This window comes from Mastigoproctus giganteus, chromosome 2 (assembly GCF_048544385.1).
Source record: "Mastigoproctus giganteus isolate SK-2022 chromosome 2, ASM4854438v1, whole genome shotgun sequence".
Lineage (NCBI taxonomy): Eukaryota > Metazoa > Arthropoda > Arachnida > Uropygi > Thelyphonidae > Mastigoproctus > Mastigoproctus giganteus.
In genome coordinates, this window is record NC_143576.1 from 219,436,571 (window position 1) to 219,461,404 (window position 24,834).

Genomic DNA, 24,834 nt, shown 5'->3' on the forward strand with positions numbered 1-24,834 from the left:
CGACATTCTAACAGCTAAATCACGAAGTGTAACTTGCCTGTCTTCATCTAAGATCTCCTGAGCTTTTGCGATTTGCTCAGTTGTTGAGGAAGGCTGACCAGGTCATGGGTCATCTGCAACAGAATTATGGCCTTCACTGAATTGCTTGTGCCATTTAAAAATGGCCATCCTACTGAGACACTCAATACCATACACTGCATTAACTCTTTAACTGTTTCTGATGCATTTAAGCCCGGTCTAACACAATTAAAGAATCGCACATCGCTGTTCAAATCTGTATGTCCAACAATGATACTTGCTTCAAAATGACTGTCAGTGACACGCAGCAAAAAAAAAAAAAAAAAAAAAAATCTCTTCGCACAACACTAGCTTGACAAGTACTGGCATATACACACACACACACAGTCTGCTCAGTAGCAATCAGGGAGAGTGCCTCTACCGGCAGTTATGGAAAGTTCACAGTAAACATAAAATCTTGCACCAGTCTGCACTTTGTATAACAAATAACAGAATTTAGGGTTGTATAAAATATAATAGAAATTAAGAAATTTGAATTTATACAATGCATAGCACATCATTGACCAGACAGGGAATGAAGGATATAAAGTTAATAACTAAATCAAGATTCTCGATAAAATCTAATCTAATTCTTGATTTATTTTTTAACTTTATATTCTTCGTTCTCTGTTGGGTCAACCATGATCAGTGTATACTATGCATTATATAAATTTGAAATTTCTTAATTTCTATTATATTATCCTAAATTCTATAACCTCAAAATTGATTTTGCCATAGTGCATTTTGATCTTATAGAAACAGAGACCCCTTACTGTTGTTTTTCCTTTCAAACTTGGGTGGTCGACCCCAGGAGAAGTCACCCAAATTGTAGGCATACAGCAATAAGTTTTTATATATTATCCTTTGTGCATATGCAACATACTTCACCTATGCATTCTCCCTATAGGTACATTTGTATGTCTTTTACAATAATCTTCCCCATAAACTAATACATATATTTAACAAAATAATATTGTGTATATATATATATATATATATATATATAATATATATAAATATATAATTTTTTAATCTATAAGACTTGCAGACATCTGTGTATGTATTATGTATCTCTGGCAAGTTATAATCATAATTTACATGAGGATTTTGCAGTGTACAATAGACCCTCGATTTTCCGGGACAGATGTTAAAATAAAAATCCCGGATAATCTATTTCCTGATTTTTTTTTTTTTTTTTTTTGTTGTTTTTTATGTGAACCCCAAACATGAGAGGTATTAGAACCTATAGTACTTAGTACCGTGCTTGGGTTGGAGGTTGAGAAGACGAAAGAAGATATTTGTTGACATTGGACTTGAACTTCTGTAGACTGTAATTTTCAGAAATACGAATGAAGGAAGGTTGTTCCAGAAAACAGCAGTTGAATGAATAAATGAGGAAGATGAAAAGTTGGTTCTGTAAGTTTGAAGTTGGACAGTAAATGGATGTTGGCTGGTGGCAGCACGTGTTCGGACTGTTTTGAAAGAGAGAGCGGGAATTATAGAAGCCAATTCAGAAGAACAGTGCCCATGGAAGTATCTGTAGAAGAGGCATGCAGCAGAAACAGTACATCTATGAGAAAGAGAGTGGAGAGACTCTGTTAGAGATGAATCATTAATTAACCTAACTGCCCTCTTCTGAATGGAATCAAGAAGCCTGAGAGAGGTTTTGGGGGCACCACCCCAGATGTGAGAACAATATTCCATGGCAGGGTGGATTTGCAATTTATACAGAGTGAGCAGCTGTTTGGAAGAAAAGTAACACTGAGAGCGAAAGAGAAAACCAAGTTTTTTAGATGCAGAAGAAGCAATATTTGTAATGTGCTTGTGCCAAGAGAGATTAGAAGTCAGGGTAATCCCCAAAAGAGATATATCATTTTGCCTAGAAATCGGAGTGTCACTAAAGATAAGCGTAGGAGCAGAAGAATCCTTTTTGCGAGATACAAGACAAGACTGAGTTTTAGAAGGGTTGAAATCAACTAAGTTGTCTTTGCCCCACTGGAGAATTACCTGAAGATCGGCATTTAAGGAATTGGTAGCAGATTTTCGAGAAGTTGAAGCTGATTGAGCAGGACAAGTTTCTCAAAATGGAAAGTGGAATGCAATGTGCTATCATCGGCAAAACTATGGATAGGATTTCCAGTCAATGGAAGAAGGTTATTAATATACAAGAGGAAAAGAGTGGGGGAAAGAACTGAACCTTGGGGGACACCGGCATTAATGGAGAAGTTAGAAGACAGAGAGCCATCTACCATCACCCTCAGTGAGCGATCAGAGAGAAAACTGGATAACCAATTACTAAAAACAGTTGGCAAACCATAAGATGGAAGCTTGTTTAGAAGACCTTTATGCCAAACACGATCAAAAGCCTTTGAGATGTCAAGAGCAACTACTTGTGTTTCACCGAACCTTTCCATTGAATTTGTCCATAGATCGACACTGACGGAATCCATACTGGCGATCATTGATCAGACGGAAGGTTTCTAGGTAGTTTAAGAGTTGGCGGTTAATTGATTTCTCCATTACTTTAGAAAGAGTAGAAGTAATTGCAATGGGACGATAATTGGATGGGAGGGATTTGTCACCCTTTTTAGGAACTGGTTGGATATGAGCAAATTTCCAAGCAGAAGGATAAACACCTTTGGAATAAGAAAGTGAAAAAAGGCGGCAAAGAATAGGAGTAAGTTCAGGAGCACAGGTTTTGAGAACAAGTGGAGAAATACCATCAGGACCTGGAGCTTTCTTAGCATCAAGATTCATCAAAATCCTTCTGATATCCTTTTGACGGAAGACCACAGGAGGCATTGAATGGACCGTGTTGGGAATGGTGGGAGGTGTTTTACCAAGATCATTAATACATGAGCCGGAAGAAAAATGGAATGCTAGAAGGTCAGCTTTATCATTGGCTGAAGTGACAACAGAACCATCTGGTTTGGACAGAGGTGGGAGCAGAGGTGGACAAAAGTTGCGGCCAGTAGCTTTGGCAAGAGACCAGAATGCTCGGCTACCATTAGGGCAAGAAGCAAGTTTTCTACTCTTAGCCTGTTCAAACTCTAGTTTGGACTGATTAATGACTGCTTTACAATTGTTGCGAGCTTTGGTGTAGGCAGAAAATGAAACTGAAGAATTAGAAACAAGCCAATTACGATATGCAACATTCTTCTCTTGAGCAGCCTTAGCACATTTAATGGAAAACCAAGGTTTAGATAAAGGACGAGATTTTAAAGTGGAGTGTGGGATAAAGGATTCCATTCCTGCAAGAATAATTTCACTGACACGATCTGAGCAAACGTTGACATCAGAATTTTGGAAACAGTAATCCGACGAAGGAAAAGAAGTCTCGTAGGTCATCCCATTTTGCATTCTTGTAATGCCAAACAACACAAGGTTGGGAATAGCCATGAGATAAAGGTTCCATTGGAGAAGAGGTAATCACCAAGTTGTGAAGTGAAGTGCCTAAAGGACCTCTCACTTCGACCGTGTACTTAGAAGGGTTGTTTGTGAGAAAAAGATCAAGCATATTGGCTGTATGATTAGGATTGTCCGGTATTCTTGTAGGTAAATGAACAATCTGTGCTAGGTCATTAGTAATTGCAAAAGCCTCAGCATCTGGACCTGCTGGGTCGGTGTGACTAGAAAACGGAAGCCAGCTGCTGTTGTGAACATTAAAATCACCAAGGAAAATTACCTCACTGTTAGGAAAGTTGGACTGGAGAAAGTCAAGTTGCAAAGAGAGGAAGTCAAAGAGCTCCAAGTGATTAGTGGAGGTTGGGAGAACGGTAGAGACAACAGATGAATTTGACACAATGAGGTAGAGAGATTTTAAGCCAGAGAAGATCAAAGAGAGGAGATTCCAAATTGCCAAGTCTCTGACAGGGAATATCAGAAGGGACATATGCACAAGTACCACCTTTGAGGCGAAAGGAATCATACAGCGAATAATTTGGGCATCTGAGATGAGCAGTAGTTGAATCAAATGATAACTGAGATTCTGTCAGAAAAAGTACATGTGGTTTGGCAGACTGCAAGTGGAAATGGACATCTTTGAGATTAGAATTGAGACCCCGTATATTTGATTAATCCAAAAATACAGTAAGTCCCCGACATACATTCCAGGGCTTCTTACATAAGTCAAGTTTCACGTAACTCGGGAATGACTAATAAAATATTGCTCCTACATCCGTGATATGCCAAAATTACAAAAACCACATAATATCCTCATAAGAATGAAAAATAGTTATATATTTTTTGATTAGTTAGTTATATATTTTTTATATATTAGTTATATATATATATATATAGAAAAATAGTTGTATATTTTTAATTAGTTCAATTAAAAATTTTATTTGGGGACAGTGGTGAAGTTGCTGGTGTGGCACATAAGAATAGGAAACATTAAAGGAAGAAATTGTACAATAAAAACTAATATGTATTTCGTAGCCTTGGTTATTATAGTTGACTTCATCGGGTACCAATCCCTTCACTGCTTCTCGTATTCTGTCTTTCTCCTTTATTATTGTGTTCACTGTTGACACTGACAAATCTAAATTCCTCGTGATACTTGTTCATCTTTGACCATTTTCAAACATCCTTATTTTAATTTTCTGATCCGAATCGATCGCTTTCCTTTTTTTATTATTTTGATATATTTACTAGTGCCACTGTTGCTTCTCTTAGTCTGCACCATGATAACCGTCAAAATGAAATTTTCTGTAAAGAACTTTACAGGGTTAAGGTGAAAAACTCACTATTATCATCCCATGCGAGCTCACATTTTACTAAAACACATTTCTGGAGGTCACTACCATAAAACAATAAAAACAATTTGCACTTTCCATGTAACTGGGCTTTTTTTGTTAGCACAATCCATTATAAATGGGTAGTAAACTGGATCGTATTGCATTTGTGATAATACCAATAGCTGGAATTCTGTGGGATTTTACGTTATTATGGTGAAATGTGTGTCCCCCTTCACTGTAATCTTCAGTCATATAAAAAAAAACATAAATAAATTTTAAGAGTCTTCTCATCATTCCTATTTTTAAGCTTGTTACTCCATATCTCGCTTGTGCAATTTGTACGTGCCGTGATCGTCGTTATTGTTTGCTTATCATTATTATTCTGTTTTAAATTTTATAGCCCTAAAAAAGAAAAAAAAAAAATTGAGTGTAAAAAATTAACATAAGTTCAAAGTTACATAAGTTGGAGACTTACTATATCCAAAAATGTTCAGCGTAAAAAATATGGTGATAGATAAAAAAACTTACCATGCACTACTTGCGTGCCCAATACAATGCTTCCCTTTATTTTTTTCAATGCCGATTTTAAATCTAATAGCTTCCCTTTATTTTTTACGATGTCACATATGGTTTGGTCACCAACATTATAATGGTTCTTTAGAGATTTAACAGATGTTCCATTTTCAAACTTTTGAATAATTTTAAGTTTTTGTTTAATTGAATTGAAAGTGCAACTCATTTGCGTTTACCAATCATTTCTGTGATTTATAAAAAAAAAAAAAAATAATAATAAAGAAATCATTATATCCCTGACATAAATAAGGAATAAGATTTTTCTCTTTGCAGTGCGATGGAACAACAACAATCAAAGTGCCGCACTAAAACAAACTAAACATTTGTGTTCTCTCTCTCTGTTTTTTTTTAGCATCGGTGTGAAGACAATAATAATCTGTGCAAGATAATCTCCCAATGACAACTTTATAACGCCCTGCTTGTCGCTTATTTATGCCTTTAAAAACATCTGTTTATACCTATTCTAGTTATTACTTGAATTTTATAATTTCTGGTTGATTTTTTTTTTTAATTTGGAGCCTTGAAGTGTCCCGTTAAACCGATCCTGGTAAATCGAGAGTCTGCTGTATTTATAATTAATTATGTACCAGGTATGTAATCCGACAAGCGTTAAACATGTCTTTAGATTGTGACACCATGATTGTTGTAATAAAGAAAATACAGTTTTTTTTTTTTTTAAGGCAATCATTCATTCATCAGACTGTATTGCAGCTACAGAAATTATTGGTACGTGACAACTAAAATACGATACATAATAAAATAAGAAACACAACTGCATACACCAACAGTGTATTCAGTCCACTGCATGTTGTATTTATTGACACATCATGGACAAATGTTATTAGTGGAGTTCCCCAGGGTTCGGTGTTGGGCCTATTGTTGTTTTGTATATTTATCAATGATACTGATGAAGGTATATTGGGTTTAATGTCCAAGTTTGTAGATGATACAAAGGTTGGCAGGGTTGTTAACGATAAAGACAGTATGTTACTCCAACTGGATCTAGATAAGTTGGGAAAATGGGCTGAGAAGTGGCAACTGAAGTTTAACATTGACAAATGCAAAGTACTGCATATGGGTAGCAATAACTGAAGAGGAACATACCAACTGTGTTGTACTATACTCAGGGAAGTGGAAAGTGAAAAAGATGTGGGGGTAATTGTGCAGTCAAATATGAAGTTTGCTGAGCAGTGCAGACGGGCTGGTCATGGAGTCTTGTCAATGATATATAGGAATTTTGCTAGCAGGAACAGGGAGGTGATTATCCCGTTATACAAGGCAATGGTCAGGCCACACCTAGAGTACTGTGTACAGGTCAGGAGGCCTCATTTTAGGAAGGATGTAGAATTGCTAGAACGAGTACAAAGAAGGGCAACAAGATTAGTAAGGGGAACAAAGGAACCTCTTACCAAGAAAGGCTTAAGTTCTGCAAATTGCAACACCTGGAAAGTAGGCACTTGCGAGGTGATCTGATTGAGGTGTATAAGGCCTTGAATGGGTTGAGCAAGCTGAATGCTGATGGGATTCTTCCTCTTGCTCAGAACAATCACCTGAGAGGGCATAAATTCAAATTGAGGAAAGACAATTGTAGGACAGATGTGTGGAAGTTTGCCTTTAGCCAGTGGGTAGTTGGTTGGTGGAACAGAATTCCATCTTTTGTTGTGGAAGTTGATAGCCTAAATAAATTTAAGGCTGAGCTGGACAGGTATTTGGAATGAACGGAGGGGTGAAATGGGAGCAGGTTTTTATTTTTTTGGCTGATGCTGCATAAGCTTGGTTTCTTGCATCACATGCCTCTACTAATGCTAATGCTAACTTGTCCAATAATGCCATATTGTCCGTTTTCATACAGCAAATGACAAATCTGCATAAATGGTAGTCAGGGTGAAATCAAACAATCTGTCACAGGATCCAATGACAGGAATGAGTAGCAGGATATACAGGAGCCTCGATGTTAACAACAAATGGTTCTTGGAGTCAAAAATAGTATGATGCCATTTACGTTTCCTGATGTTTTCATATATACTTTCAACAGAAACCTATTTTTCTGAAACAATGAAACTCATACTATATATGTCTCTTATATTATACACTTTTATTTTATCATTACAACGCATATTGTTAAATATTACTGCATTTAAATGTTTTCCTCCCATGATCCTTTGTGTGAAAAGTTTGCTCCCATGAGTTTTGCAGAAAATTTTCATTAACACTTTGTATAAATTGTTACATCTCTAAATTACCATATCTTATTCAATCTTTTTTTTTGGAATGCAAACATTCAACTAACCCCACTAAAGACATTTTCAACATCAAAAATAACACATATTAGCATTAATATGTAGCATATGATGCAAGAAAGCAAGCCTATACAGCACAGGCCAAAAAAAAAAAATCCCATTTCACCTATCCATTTGCTCCAAACTTTTGTGAAGTTCTTCCTTGAATCTATTTAAACTATCAACTTCCATAACAACAGATGAAAGTTTGTTCCAGCCATGAACCACTCGGTGGCTACAGACAAGTTTCCACACATCTATTCTGCAAATGTCTTTCCTCAATTTGAATTTATGCTCCCCTCAAGTGCATAATCTGAACAAGTGGAAGAATCCCATCAGCATTGAGCTTGCTCAAACTATTCAAGGCTTTAAACACTTCAATCAGATCATCTTGCAGGTGCCTAGTCTCCAGATGCTGCAATTTTCACAACTTAAGCCATTCTTGGTAAGAGCACCCCATTGTTCCCCTCAACAATCTGGTTGCCCTTCTCTATACTTGTTCCAGTGGCTCTACATCCTTCCTAAAATGAGGCCTCCAACCTGTATGCAGAACTCAAGGTGTGGCCTGACCATTGCCTTATACAAAGGAATAATCACCTCCTTATACCTGCTATAAAAATTCCTCTATATCATTGACAAAACCTCGTGAGCTGCTCTGGCAGATTGTCTGCACTGCTCTGAAAACTTCATATCTGACTGCACAATTACCTCCAGGTATTTTTCACTCTGGACTACATTAAGTGTAGTACCACACAGTTGGTACATTACTGCTACCCATATGTTGTACTTTGCATTTGTCAATGTTAAACTTCAGTTGTCACCTCTCAGCTCATCTGCTCAACTTTCCTAGATCCTGTAGCATCAGTGTGCAGTCATTACTGTCGCTATAAATCCTGTCCTGCCACCCTTTGTATCATCTGCAAATTTGAACATTAGGCCAGATATGTTTCATTAATATCATTGATAAAAAATAACAATGGTCCCATGCCGAACCCTGAGGGACTACTAATAACATTAGTCCCTTTCAACCACCCCTTTATCCATAACAGCCACTTGCTCTTAACCATACTGCTCCAATTTTTATAGCAGTCTTCCATGTTCAACAGTATCAAAAACTTTCCTGAAATCCAAGTACATGACATCAAAATTATTTTTTTTTTTTGCATCCAGTCGTCTGCGATCACATTGTAGCATCCAATCAAATTGGTCAGGCAAGATTTCCCCTTAACAAACCAATGCTCTATCTGAACTCTAACTGCAGTCTTGTCTAGATGATTCTGCAGTGCTTCTTTAACCACTATTTTTTCCAGAACAGAAGTTAAACTAAATGGCCTGAATTGGGGAAGGCCTCCATAGCTGAGTGGTCAGGATCAGGAGTGCAGTAGCACACACTCTTTGAGTTGACCGGTGTTCAAGCCCAACTGCTAAATAGGGTTGACTTGCCAATCTGCACTGGACCAGCGTGGCAGATTATGGCCCACTTCCCTCAACATGAATCATTGAGTGGGCTTCCATCATGCAGTGGATTGATAATGGCTGCAGTTCTTGCACATCTCCAGTCCGTGGGGACTTCCCCTGAATCCAAGGAAACTCTCATAATTTTGGCTAAAGGTATGTTTATTTCCTTTGCAACCTCCCTTAATACAACTGGATAGATCCCGTCCATCCCAGGGGTCTTTCTTATGTTTAACTTCAACAATTTCTCCTCCACTTTCCTCTGAGTTATTACAAAATCATTTAGCTCTCTATTAAAGTTTAATAAACTTCTGGCCTCCACTTCTCTACATAATTCCTCATGAGTGAATGTACTTGCAAAATATTCATCAATTTGTCAGCTTCATGAGCAGGATTCAAGTCATTACCAATCAAAATCAAGTGGACCAATCTGATTCATTCCCTTCCTTCTAGAATTGACATAAGTAAAAGAAGTCTTTGCAGTTTTTCTTTGCATCCTTTGCCAAAGATTTCTCATAATCTGCCTTCTCTTGCTTAACCTTCTTTGTGACTTGATTGTAATCTACTTTATATCTACCATAGGCTTCTGTATCACCTGATAATTTATATACATCCCATGAATTTTTGTTCTCTGCCACAAGTGCAACAGAGTATTGTTGCATTTCTAACATGCTGCTGTAGAAAACAGGCATCCAATAAATCTACAAATGTCTTCATAGTGTGTGAGTGACCAACCCACGAATTGCAACCAACATCTGGTAAGTTAAAATCCCCCATTATTTCAATTCACATTCAATTCAACTCAATTTACTGGCCTAGTATTTCTCTGCATCGGTGTTTGGTATACTTATTAGTCATTAGGCCTATAGCACACTCCTACTCTCATTTTTATTTTCCCAGTGCTTATGTCACACCAAACTGACTCAACATTGCATTGGTCACCCATGTTGACTGAATTTACTATGTATCTGTTACCCACACAACAGTGTAAAATATTCGCTATATTCCAAATATAGTGAATATTCCCCACCTTCTATATGCTTTGTTTAAAAATTGAAAATGAGATGATTGGATGGAGCGAAAGGAAAGCAATGAGAAAGAATAGTCAATGTGTGGTTATAGTTGTAAAAATGTACATTTTATTATTACAGTTGTGAAACTTTACCTGACATAGAATTAAATACGAGGGTATATCCAAAAGTTCCCGGACTGGGGGAAAAGCATGAACTACAAATAGTAGAACATTCTGCCACTAGATGTGGCTACCTTAGTATCTCCCAAGTCGATCTTTTGAATTTTGCTGCTATAGCTAGCTGTGATGCATTGCTACAGTTGTTTATTATAGTGCTTTTTCAGTACAATTGGCAGTATCATTTATTCGAACATGGCAAAACTTCAGTTGAAGACTGTGAACTGACCAACTGATTCAACCCATCAACAAGTTACACAAGTGGAAACGTGGCAGAAGTTTGCCAATCATCAATGACAAATGACTATTTCTGATATTAATGACAGGCTACGACTCTTACAGAACAAACCAGTGCATTTTAACAGAGGAATTGAACATGTAGCGGATCTCTGCAAAGTTTATACCACATTTGCTGACTGCGGAGCAGAAACAGAGGTGCATGTCTATCTGTCAGGAATTGTCAAATAAGGTCGGAAATAATAATAATAATAAAAAAAAAACTAGATGGTTATTATTTGTACCACCATGTTAGGAAAAAGTACTAGGGGTTAGAATATTCTTGACCTCACTGTTACTAACAAATCTTCTTTGCTTAACCTCCTTAATCCCACTGTATAATGCAATTATAAGACTACATTTGGAATACTGTGTTCAATTATGGAGACCTCATCTGAAAAAAAGACAGATGATATCACAGAGCTTAAAGTTCAGGAACTATTGTCAGTAAGTGATTATGCAATTGTTAGGTGGAAGATGAAGAAAGTTGTTGCAGTAGTTAAAGGCACAGGTTTTAACTTCAGAAGAGGTAACTTTGGTAGTTTAAGGCACTATATGGCATCTGTGAACTGGGTGAATTACTGAAGGATGGAGAGTACATTTGAATTATGAAATACTTTTAATAAATCACAGAAGCCACGAATGCACATATACCTTTAAGAAAATATTTCAGGAGGAAGATGACAAAATGGATGACTGTGGAGCTGGCTGGTCAAATAGAGCAGAAAAAGATAGTATAGGACAGTTACAGAGAAATGAAAAGTAGTGAAGCCTACAACAGGTGCAAGTTGATCTATAATAGGTACCACAAATAAGGTCAGGGAAAACAAGGCTGTATATGGGAAAGCACTGGCTAAGAAAGAAAGCAAAGAATGGGAACTAAGGAATTTTTCATGTATGTGAATACAAGAAGAAAACTGATCAGATTGGACCCTTGTGCACTGTGTGTAGGAAAATCTTAGATAACTCAGCTGATGCTATGGATGAAATGAATAGGTACTTTGCATTGGTCATTACTGATAAAAGGCCTCCATGCTGCGAACAGGCTGTGTAGGTGAGGCTGAACCATATGAAATTAGCGATGTCGTAATTACAGAGATTGTTTATTAGCAAAATTTGAGCATAAAGGCAAGTAAGGCTCCAGAAGTTAATGGAATATAGAGCACGAGGGAATGTATTCAGTCATTGAGGTATCTTTGGACTCAGGGGAGATTCGTTTGGATTGGAGAGGTGCCAACGTATCGCCAATACATAAAAACAGTTCTAAGAGTGAAGTTAGTAACTACAGACCGGTTAGTCTGACTTCAGTGGTAGGGAAAATCTTAGAGGCAATGATTAAGAGTGCAATCCAAGGACATTTAGATAGATATGGCATTCTTAAGGATACATAACATGGCTTTAAGGGTAAATCATGCTTAACTAAAGGAGTAGGCTATTTTTACACAGTTATTTGTGAGCTGGATTACTGCTAAGATTCTAAGATGGATTGCTGGGTGGCTGCACGGCAGAAGGCAGAGTATTGCGATTAATGGATATTCTTCAGACTGGTGTAACGTTAGGAGTGGAGTCCCTCAAGGATCAGTTCTTGGACCATTGCTATTTCTCATTTGACATCAATGGAGGGATAGAAGGTGTGATGTCAAAATTTGCAGGTGACATAAAAATTGGCAGTCATTAATGACCAATGCCAACAGCACTCCTTCAGGATGATTTGAACAGACTTCAAAGATGGTCAGATAAGCGATGTTTTAATGCTGCTAAATGCAAGGTCTTACACATGGGGAATAGAAACCCGCAAATAAATTACATACTTGGTGGGGCTGAATTGAAAACAATAGAGGAGGAAAGGGATCTATGAGTTACAGTATGGGCAGATATTAAGTTTTCTGAACAGTAAACAGGCAGCCAGGAAAGCCCATGGTGTCCTATCGATGATTTATCAAATGTTATTCTGTAGAGACAGGGAGGTCATAATCCCACTGTATAATGCAATTATAAGACTACATTTGAAATACTGTGTTCAAGTATGGAAACCTCATCTGAAAAAAAGACATTGAGCTTTTTGAAAGAGTCCAAAGATGGGCAACTCGAATGGTGAGATTGGCAGTTGCGTGACCGTATGAGGAAAGACTCCGAATATGTGGGCTACAGAGCTTGGCAACCAGGCACCTCAGGGGTTACCTGATTGAGGGTTATAAGGCTCTGAGAAGGATTAGGAAAATTAATGAAGGTGACATTCTCACAATTATATGCTTACTTCCTCACATAGGTAACTATCCAGTTGACAGTTTGAATAAATTCTAAGGTCAACTGGTTAGTTACCTAAGGAGGTAACTACCATCAGAGGTAAAGGGAAGGGTTTTTGTTTTCGTAAAGGCGACTATGATGGTCTGAGACAGTATTTAAATTCTATACAGTGGGACCAACTGATGATGTTACCAACACCAAACTCAAAATGGGAAGCATTCAAGGAACTAATCTTGGAGGCTACCAGGCTTTACATACCAACTAAGAAATATTGTTCAAGGTTTAGGCCTAAATGGTTGCCAGATGAACTAATGAGACATGTGGCAGAGAAGAAAAATGCATGGGATACATACAAATTAATGGGTGACATGGAAGCCTATGATAGATATAAGTTGGTCTGTAACCAAGTCACAAAGGAGATTAGGCAGGCAAAGGCAGACTACGAAAAATCCTTGGCAAAGGATGCAAAGATAAACAGAAAAGAGTTCTTTACATATTTAAACTCAAGAAGGAAAGGGATGAATCAGATTGGTCCACTGGATATTGATGGTTCAACAGTTGAGGATCCTGCTCAGGTGGCTAACAATCTAAACGAGTATTTTGCATCTACATTCACGCATGAGGAGTTATTCAGGAAGGAGAATGATGTAGGTAAAGTAAACATTGGCAGTGAGCTGGATGATTTTGTAATAACTGAGAGGAAAGTGGACGAGAGATTGTTGAGGATAAACATAAAAAAGGCACCTGGGGTGGATGGGATCTATCCAGTTATATTAAAGGAGGCAGCAGAGGAAGTAAGCAAACCCCTAGCCATAATTATGAGAGCTTCTTTGGACTCAGGGGAGGTACCCATAGACTGGAGATGTGCAAATGTAACCCCAATTCACAAAGGAGGATCAAAGGCTGACACAAGTAATTATAGACCTGTTAGTTTAACTTCTGTTCCAGGTAAATTAATGGAGGCACTGGTTAAAGAAGCACTGCAGGATCATCTAGACAAGAATTCAGTTATAGCTGAGACGCAGCATGGTTTTGTTAAGGGCAGGTCTTGCCTGACCAATTTGATTGGATACTATGATGTAGTCACAAAAGAACTGGATGCAGGGAATAACTTTGATATTATATATTTGGATCTTAGAAAGGCTTTTGATACTGTTGCACATGGAAGACTGCTGCACAAGTTGGAGCAGTGTGGCATTGGAGGCAAATTGCTGCTATGGATAAGGGGATGGTTGAGTGGCAGAAGACAGAGAGTGGTAATCAATGGACACTGCTCAACGTGGACTAATGTTATTAGTGGAGTTCCTCAGGGTTCAGTGTTGGGTCCGTTGTTGTTTTCGGTGTTTATGAATGATATTGATGATGGGATATCAAGTTTAATGTCCAAGTTTGCAGATGATACAAAAGTTGGCAGGGTTGTTAAGGACACTACTGACGCTATGCTGCTGCAACAGGATCTGGAAAGGTTGAACAGATGGGCTGAGAGGTGGCAAATGAAGTTTAACATTGACAAATGTAAAGTACTACATATGGGAAACAGTAACCCCAGAGCAACGTATCAACTCTGCGGTACTACACTGACAGTGGTGGAGAATGAAAAGGACCTGGGGGTAATTGTGCAGGCAGATATGAAGTTCTCTGAGCAGTGCAGACAAGCTGCAAGAGTAGCTCATGGTGTATTGTCAATGATATACAGGAAGTTTTCTAGCAGGGATAAGGAGGTGATTATTCCCTTGTATAAGGCAATGGTTAGGCCACATCTTGAGTACTGTATACAGGTCTGGAGGCCTCATTTCAAGAAGGATGTAGAGCTGCTGGAATGGGTACAGAGAAGGGCAACAAGATTAGTGAATGGAACAAAGGGTAGCTCTTACGAAGAAAGGCTTTAGTTTTGCAAATTACAGAGTCTGGAGACTAGGCATCGGCGAGGTGATCTGATAGAGCTGTATAAGGCTTTGAATGGTTTGAGCATGCTCAATGCCAATGCGATTCTTCATCTTGCTCAGAATAATCACCTCAGAGGGCATAAATTCAAATTGAGGAAGGACGGATGTCGGATAGATGTGCGGAAATTTGCCTTTGGCCAGCGGGTGGTGGGTTGGTGGAACCGACTTCCATCACTTGTTGTTGAAGTTGATAGCCTAAACAAATTTAAAGCTCAACTGGACAGGTATTTCGAACGAACGGAGGGGTGAAATGGGAGTGGTGTGTGTTTTTTTTTTTTTGGCTGATGCTGAATAAGCTTGCTTTCTTGCATCATATGCCTCTACTAATGCTAATGCTAATGTGAGGAGGTAAGCATATAATTTGTATTTTCTTATCTACTTGGTGATTTTTTTTTTTCTGCCAGTGCAGCAAAAGCCTTTGGCTTCCCTGCACTACATGGTGAATACTATTACTATATTTGGTGTCACAAAACTACACATATCAGATAGGCCTTTGAGGCCAATAGTAAGATTTAGGAAATACCATAGAAAACTTAGAAAAGTATGTGGAGAATATACTAAAACCATTTAGTGGACTAGCCCAGATATTGTTTAAAAAAATACTAAACAGTCATATTCTCTTTATCATTAGTTTGAAGTTGGATTCACATGACTATATTCTTTTGATATAAAATCATTGTGCACTAATTCCTCAAAAGGAGGCATTAACAGCTACAATCAATCTATTAAATTAGGATAGCTCAATAAGGAAAGGAACTAAATTAGAGGTTAATGATATAGTTAATCTGTTAGATATTCTTTTATCTGCCTGTTATTTCACTCACGATGAGACGATATCGTGTTAGTTGCAATTTGTGTGTGCCATGTTCTTTGTTATTGATTGCTTATCTTTTTTAACATTTTAAATTTTAAACCACCCAAAATGTCAGTGAACAGAAATATCAACTAGTTAGTATGTACATATTACAGTACGTATTAATTAAGCTATGCACATAAGCGCAAATTTATTTTTATTTTGCTAACCTGTGGAAAATATTCTTCAGATTTTCACGTATCATTTAAATTTTTAATTGGTAAGGTAATAAAGTGTAAATCTGTGCTTAATATATATTTACTTTTATAGCCTGTGGATAATATTCCTCCTATTTTCACTTATTAGAAGCACTGTTTAATAGAATTAAAATTCAATTCACAAACATGGTCACAATGACTGCCGCTTACTACATCTCATATAGTGAAAGGTACTTTACTATGGTGAGACCATCGTAATATGATCATACAGAGAATCAGTCGTAAAGTGAGGGTCCACCGAAAATTTTAACTATTTACATGAAACTTTGCATAATTGGCGCAGCCACTTAATCAGACCAAAATGCACTAGTCCCAATGTGTCCCACATAACCAGAATCCACTGTATTTGCTAATAAATTATATTAGCCAGCCAAATAAGTTTAAGTTATAAAACAAACAAAACTTTAACATTTAGGTGAACTAATTGGTCTATTAACCTTTAAAAGCCAGTAATTTTGTCTGAAGATTGGTATTTAAAGCTTTATTATTAATTTTAGTAAGAGTGTAAGTATTTACTTTGTCTCACCTCCCTCCTTCCCCAATGAACAATGTTTGCCTGATTCAGGACCTCAACTAAGAGGACAAGCAGTCATGCTTGGATTTCTGAATAAAAAAACTTTGACCTATTTCTTCAAAATACCTTTTTATTTTATAATTTTGCAAAGTTTATCTGCCTGTGACCTATTAGTTTATAGGAAGGAAAATGGGGATCTTCTACCTTCCTTTTCACCTTCCCATGCCCCTCCCTTACTCCTATGAAGTAATGCAATGGAATAGTCTATGGAAATAAATTAAACCATGCAACTTCACTTCTTGCCTGTTGAAGATGGTATTCCAAAAAAGCAGTCATCACACTTTAGGCTTAACACATTTTCATTAGGATGGCTTCATTAGTTATGGGAGTTCAGAGGAATGATATTCTACATACTTGGTCAAATTGGTATAATATTCTATTCATTAACAGTTTTAACCCACATCAATGGTAAAGTTAAGGGTTCCCAGTTCTTGGAGATGGATATCATTACTCACTTATAGTGGGGGCTCATATCTGGTGAGTATGGGCTTGGCACACCCAGGGTCCTGAGCTGGATATCATCATTCTTCATTTTCTTGGTGATTCCCTTTTACTTTTGACTCTCTCTCTCTCTCTCACAGGGTAACTTGGGAATTTTTTTTTTTTTTTTTTCCTGGTGTAGCATAAGCCTCAGGCTTCCTTGCTCCATTTGGCTATTAATAATAATAATAATAATAATAATAATAATAATAATATATGTTTGTTCTAAATTTATTTTCCTCCCTTTTTTAATTTTGGTGACTTTAATTTCTTTTTTTTTTTTTTTTTGGTTTTTTTTTTATAAGATGTATCTGATGATCTTTTCTTACCAAATTTGTAGAGCAGTTTCAATTAATTTTTATAAATTAGTCATTTATAATAAGAGGCCTATAATGCAAATATCCTAAATGTAGGTCACATTTGTTCTAGTTTACATACATAGGTCTATATCACAATAACAAGGATCATGTCTAAAATATATTTTGCTTACCAGGTAATCTAACTATTTGATATCTCCTTTTCGATCCTTTAGGTGAAAGTTCTTTGATATAAATAGATCGCCGTAGTGCACTCAGCATCCTTGCATGATTATTGGTGATTCCTTCACCCCGAATGGCAACCCAGTCCTAGGAAGGTTAAAAAAAAAGTCTGCTTACAAAAAAAATGAGCACAACTGCCAATGTGATATGATGATATGTAGTATATCACTATATTTTACACATCTTATCATATATTTATACAAATTTAAGCTGACTACAAATATTAAAAAAAATAATAATAATTAATACAAGCTATTATTAATTTTATATATTTTTACTATAATTTCTTTAAACTAAAATGCTACAATGTACCAGTATTTTTTGTCCATATAAAAGTGATATTGTTGTACACGTTGGCACTAATGACATTAAGAGTAGGATATCTGAGGATTCACTTAAAAAGTACAAGGAAATATTGAAAAAAAAAAAAAAAAGTTGTCCATTAGGGTTAAATTTAAAGTGTCTGCAATTCTGCCCAGATATGATAGGAGGGAGTATATGATGAGAGCCTTGTCAAACAATTTGGCTCTTGAGAGACTGCGCAAGACTCATAACGAAAATTTTTCTCAGCATGGTCTGTGCTTGTTAACAGGAGAGACTGCTTCTACAGGATGGAATACACTTAAACAGAAAGGGTGCAAGAATTCCAATCCACCTAATACTGCCTCGATAGCTTTAGCTATCGAGGCAGTATTAGGTGGATTGGAACACTGCTAGCTTGGGGAATACACAGAAATAATAAATTAAAAATAGTCACAAGCAGAGGAGAAAGTGATTCTTGCACTGCTTATTTTGGAAGATGCAGCAGCCCGAAAAGCAAGGTACCGGGAATTTCGAGGCCTACTGTGGGTCATCATGGAACAAGTAAATACATGGGCTGTTAGGGTAACTTTTGTGGATTTATTGGATGACTATTTTGTACAGCAGCATGTTAGAGGAAACAATATTCTTGATATGATTATCAGAAGTGATTATTCATGCATTAAGAATCTGGAGATAAAAGAACTACTACGTGGCAGTGATCGCAGTGTACTGATGTGGAAGTTACTTAAAGATATAACTACCATCAAGGGTAAAGGGAAGGGAAGGGTTTTGCTTTCATAAAGATGACTACAGTGGTCTCAGACAGTTTTAAATTCTATGCAGTGGGACCTACTGATGATGTTACCATCAGCAAATTCTAAATAGAAAAAATTCAAATAAATAATTAAAGAAGCTACTATATACTATGCTTTTCATACCGACTAAGAAATGCTATTCAAGAATGTCAGATGAACTGAGACTCCTTGCAGAGAAGAAAAATGAGCAGGACACATAAATTATCAGGTGATACAGACACCTATGGACCTATGGTAAATATAAACTAGTCTGCAATAAATTCATAAAGGAAGTTAGGAAAAACAAGGCAGATTAGAAGAAATCACTGGCAAAGAAAAACAGAAGACTTCTTTCTTTGTTTAAAAAACCACAAGATGAACCACAATGGCCCACTTGATATTGATGGATTAATTATCGATGATCTTTCTCAGAGTACTGACAACCTGAATATGTATTTTGCATCTACATTTACACATGAGGAAATCTTTAGGGAAATGGATGCCAGGAGTTTTATCAAACTCTCAGAGGGAGCAAAATGATTTTGTTATAATGGAGGGGAAAGTGGAAGGGAAATTATTGAAGCTTAAAATAAAAAAAGGCACCTGGAATGGATGGGATTTATCCAATTATATTAAGGGAGGCAGTAAAGGAAGTAAGCAAACCCTTAGCCATAATTATGAGAGTATCTCTGGATTCAGGGAAGGTCCGCATGGACTGGAGATGTGAAAAATTCACAAAGGGGGATCAACGAGTGGCATGAGTAATTGTTACTTGTTAGCTTAACTTTTGTTCCAAGGAAAATAATGGAGTCACTGGTTAAAGAAGTAATACAGGATCATCTAGACGGGGGTACAGTTATACTTCAGTCAAAGCATGAGTTTGTTAAGGCAAGACCTTGCCTGACCAATTTGATTGGTTACAATAACATGATGCAGTAACAAAAGAACTGGAGGTAAAAAATAATTTTGATATCATTTACTTGGATTTCAGGAAAGCTTTTGATACTACTGCACATAAAAGACTGCTATACAAACTGGAGCAGTGTGCCATGAATAAAGGGTTAGTTGAGTGAGAGAAGACAGAGAGTGGTTATCCATGGACACTGCTCTTTGTGGATTAATGTTATTAGTGGAGTCCCACAGGGCTGAGTCCATTTTTGTTTTCTGTATTTATTAATGATATTGATGAAGGTATACCAGGCTTAACGTCTAAGTTTGCAGATGACACAAAGGTTGGCAGAGTGGTTAATGACAGTAATGAAGGTTAAAAAAAAAAAAAGAAAAAAAAAAAAAAAGTAAATTGTAGCCATCCACACTGCAGGGGCACCTCCGTAGCCAGGTGGGCAGGAGCGGCAGTGCGTAGCACACGCTTCTTGATTAGACCGGGGTTCGAGCCCGTGATCACCAAATACGGAGGATGCGGAAAGGTCAGGGAATGACCACCGAATATCCCCAGAGCAATATAGCCTTAGTTGCTAATGCTCCTAAAAACCAAATAAAAAACAACATCCACTGCAGGATGGAAGCTCCTCAATGATTCATGTTGTGGGAAATGACCCATAATCTGCCATGCTGGGCCTGTGCGGGTTGGCAGATCGATTGTATTTAGCAGTCAGGGGCTTGAACCCCAGTCTACTCAAAGAGCGTGTGCTACTGCACTCCCACTCCTGACCACTCAGCTATGCAGGCCATTCTTACCAAAAAAGGTAAGAGCATGCATAATGTGTTTCTAGTCTCCAGATGCTGCAATTTTGTGAGATGACCTGAATGAAGCGTTTAAGGGATGGTTCAGTGGTGTAATGAAGATATGCTGCTGCAACAAGATCTAGAAAAATTAGGAAGATGGGCTGAGAACTGTAGTTTAACACTGACAGATGCAAGGTACTGCATACGGGTAGCAAGTAATCCCAGTTGTTTGGCTTTTTAGGAGCATTAGCAACTAAGGCCATATTGCTCCGGGAATATGCAGTGGTCATTCGCTGACCTTTCCGCATCCTCCACATTTGGTGGTGACGGGCTCGAACCCCGGTCTAATCAAGAAGCGTGTGCTACGCACTGTTGCTCCTTCCCACCTGGCTACGGAGGCACCAGTAATCCCAGAGTAATGTAACATGTTATACTACACTCAGAGTAATAGAAAATGAAAAGAGGATAATTGTGCAATCAGATATGAAATTCTCTGATTAGTGCACACAGGTTGCCAAGAGAGCTAGCTCATGGTGTTTGTCAATGAAATACAGGAATTTTGCTAGCAGGAATAAGGGGAACAAATGCATGCTCTTACCAAGAAAGGTAAGAGCATGCGTAACATGTTTCTAGTCTCCAGATGCTGCAATTTGCAGCATCTGGAGACTAGAAACCTGTGAGACAATCTGATTGAAGTGTTTAAGGGATGGTTCAGTGGTGGAAGACAGAGTGGTAACCAATGGATACTGCTCTTTGTGGACTAATGTTATTAGTGCAGTTCCTCAGGGTTTGGTGTTAGGTCCATTATTGTTTTCTATTATCAATGATACTGAGAGGGCATATTAGGCTAAATGTCCAAGTTTGCAGATGATACAAAGGGTGGTTAATGAGAGTATGCTACAGCAATAGGATCTAGAAAAGTTAGGCAAATGGCTGAGAAATGAGAAGTGAAGCTTATCACTGAAAAATGCAAAAGTATTGCATATGGGTAGCAGTAACCACAGAATATTGTACCAACTGTGTGGTACTCCACTCAGGGTAGTGAAAAAAATTAAAAAAAACCTGGGGAAAATTGTGCATCACTTTAGTGGTCACAATCTTAGGGGGTTCAAGTTCTTTTTGTAACTTTTTCAATATTTCAAGGACTTTCTCTGGTTCAGCAGCGATCTTAAGGAGTTCTCCACTGCTCTCTTCTTGATTTTCAATGGGCTCTTGCATAGCTCCAGATTCTTCATTATCCAATCCAATATCTATCTTTGCCAAGCTCTAATATGTTGTTTTTAAATTCCTCAAAATCAAACACATGAAGTCCTCAACACAGTAATCCTAAAGCTTTCTCCACATTCCATTCATTGATTTTTGTTGCACATACAGGCATTTACAATACTATTGATGGCACATTTAACACTGCATGATTTCTGAAATTCCTTAAAATTTGGTGCATCCCCCCCCCACTCCCAGCCCAAACAGCCTAAGAGAAAGTCCCCCTGATGTAATAGACCTTGAAAGCCACTATCGTATCCTGGTTTATTGGTTGAATGAGGGTGAAGTGATAAAAATGACTTGCACTCACACTAGTAAGTAAACTACACACCACCGCACCCCCCCCCCCCCGGTGTGAGAAAGAAGATGTATGAGGGAAAAAAAAATTATAACCTAACAGAAAATGTAAGAAAAAATTTATAAAACCAGAATGAGAGCAGAGAATGAATGAGGTTTATTATGAGTGGTTAATGTTGCCTACCTTCCCCCCAAATGGCCCCCTACCTATCCGAGCAGACACGATGCCATTGCTAGTTAACCAGTGTGGTGTGAGATGCTGACATTGGCCAACAGGGCTTGCCCCTTGACCAGTGTGGGACAGAGCACCAACACAGGCACTCAACATAGGGATTCTTTCCCTATGTTGGAGTGCCAAGAGTAATGAAGCCTTTCATTGAACTGATCATTGAATTGAGGGAGCCTTTCATTGAATTGAGGGAGACATCATCAGTGCAAATTCCAACATACCAGCTCCATGACAGACCACAGTATTCCAAATAACAAGACAAGATATTGAGAATGTCTTGACCTCTGTCATTTCTAGCAGTTCTTTACAAAAAAAAAAAAAAAAAACTTTTCCCCCATAATTTCACCTTCATTTTCAAATAATATGAATGCCAATAGCTGAGCTTTACTTAACAAGTAAACCTTAGCCGGTATACTATTAGTAGGTGTGTGGATATGTTCCAAAACATTGAAGATGTCTCGGACAATACATTTTCAATGTTGTGTGACATATCATCCACACACCTACTAATAGTATTATTAAACAGGAACTTTATCAATTTCACTCTCAGCCACTTTGCTATTATCGTTTTCACTATTATTTTACAAGCAGGCAATATTAGGCTTTCAGCAATAGTGCAACTTTTAATTTTTTGTGCAGCTAGCTCAGTTACTGAACAGCTTGCTTCTGGGGCCATTTTGCTGATGGTTACTTTCTTTTCAAAACTGTTACATTGTTTGCTTTGCAAATCCAAAAGTCACTAAAAATAATCAACTGTTTTATTTGACAAGTGTCACAATTGGTAGCAAAATGTTGATTTAATTTGGCTGGGTCCATAGCTGTGTTTGTTAGTTCCCCCCACAAACAATGCACAATGAAATGGAGCAGCTTTCATCTTCTGTCTGTGTAAAACCCTAGGCCAAATAACTGTACATTAAGGCAGTTTTTTTTTTTTTTAATACATGTCGACCATCACTAATCCAGCCACCAGTAATCCGGTTCCACTGCTAATTCTGACATAATTTCCGAGAATGTAATTTCAAATTTCCCGGGTCGGCGCACCGACCTGCCGCTACTGTTTTGGTGCTGTTGGTTGCAACATCAGCTGTTGGCATGAACTCGTAAACACTGGAAAGCCATTCCCACTTGTTTTTCTGCATTTATTATTATTATAACCTGCTCACATTTAGCCCCAGCCATGGTTCCAATGCATAAACTTCTCTTTCTGATGATTCCCTTCTACTTTTGACTCTCTCTCTCTCAGGGTAACTCAGGGAATTTTCTTTTCTTTTTCTTTTTTTTGGCTGGTGCAGCATAAGCCTCAGGCTTCCTTGCACCACATAGCTAATAATAATAATAAAGGAAGTGCCTCTTGTGGTGTAAAGCACAAACACCGTACATTGTCCATAATAGATAAAGTTGAACTTCTGAAAAAACTTGACAGCGGTGTGTCTGTGAGAAGTTTAACTCTGCTTAATTGTAAATTCTAGCAATTTCTCTCAGTTTCTCTTATTTTAGTAATTTTCTTTTAGCCATTCCTTTTTAGATTTTTTTTTTTTTTTTTTACAACACTTGTACAAACTTGCAGAAAAACACAACACAATATGATGGATAATACAACACACTAACAAACTTGTTTTCACAAAATCTCTAACAATACTGACAAACTTATTGTGACATTTGAGAGTTTATTTTAGCAGTGCTTGCAATAAACTAATCACAAACGACTTTCATATGTAATAGCGTCACGCGTATGTGGCTGACAGAGCTTCTCAAGAAATAAAGTAACCTACTGGGCCACATATACGCGACACAAAAAAAAAAAAAAAAAAAAAGACTATTTTTTTGATATTTTAAGCAAAAAAAAAAAAAAAAAATGACAATACTGACATTACAATAATTACTAAATCAAATTATTTGCTAAATATTTTTGATCCCTGTGGAATGTTTTTCATAAACTAGCTTGGCAGTCAACGTGTTAAAGGTAGGATGAGGTGGTTAGCTATTAGGTAAACTGTATGTGCTAAAATAACCACCGGTGATCTGTCAAACTCACTAATCCGGCACCCCACAGGTCCCAACGCTGCCAGATTAGTGACGGTCGACCTGTATCAGTCACTTCTCCTCCTGCTTTACTTGCACTTGGCTCTGGTAATTTTGATTCATTTTCCTTGTCTTCTCCTTCCCTGATGTGCTTTCTTTTCATATACCTCAACATTTTTCAATTAAATATTCTAGCAAAGGCTTATTTTTCCAGTACTTACCTCATTTATCCGTATGTTAATTACATTGAAGTTTGGAAGGTAAAAGACATTAGAAACAAATTAATTAAAAATAGAGAATTCAAAAACATTAGTAACTTAAAGATTATGCCGGGAGGAAGAAGAAGCACACTGCCCATTCCCCCGGTTGTCATCTTATAAAATCACTATGTAAACGGAAACTAAAATCTTGATAAACCATAAGGAGCCAAGAGTCTAAACAACAGACTTTTGAGGACATTCATCATCAGTTGGCTAAAGATATGAGTAGAGACTGAGTTTAAAAAAGAGTTAAGAATTCCCATGATGCTTTTGCTCAGACACGTGGGAATGTAATGTGCACGAGACTCCATATTAGAGAGAGGTTGGCTGGTGATTCTGAAATATTGAATGCAAAATCACCGGCCAATTTCTCTCTCCAATATGGAGTCTCATGCGCTTTACATTTCCATGTGTCTGAGCAAAGGCATTATAAGAATTCTTGAACTCAACAGCCATATGAAAACAGTGTTACATAACAACAATCATAATGAGCACTAAATGCCACTCATGAAATCACTCTGAATATCACTACTACTGAGATCCATGGAACGGCACTGT

At 37.5% G+C, this 24,834-nt stretch overlaps 1 long non-coding RNA gene across 1 annotated transcript in view; it reads right to left on the reverse strand.

Moving 5' to 3' along the window:
• The window catches only part of LOC150090145 (uncharacterized), a 72,017-nt gene that overhangs the window by 44,124 nt on the left and 3,059 nt on the right, over positions 1 to 24,834 (reverse strand). The window contains exon 2 of the long non-coding RNA XR_016546697.1: positions 17,374 to 17,509. This is a non-coding gene — a long non-coding RNA (uncharacterized LOC150090145). The remainder of the gene's footprint in view (positions 1 to 17,373; positions 17,510 to 24,834) is intronic.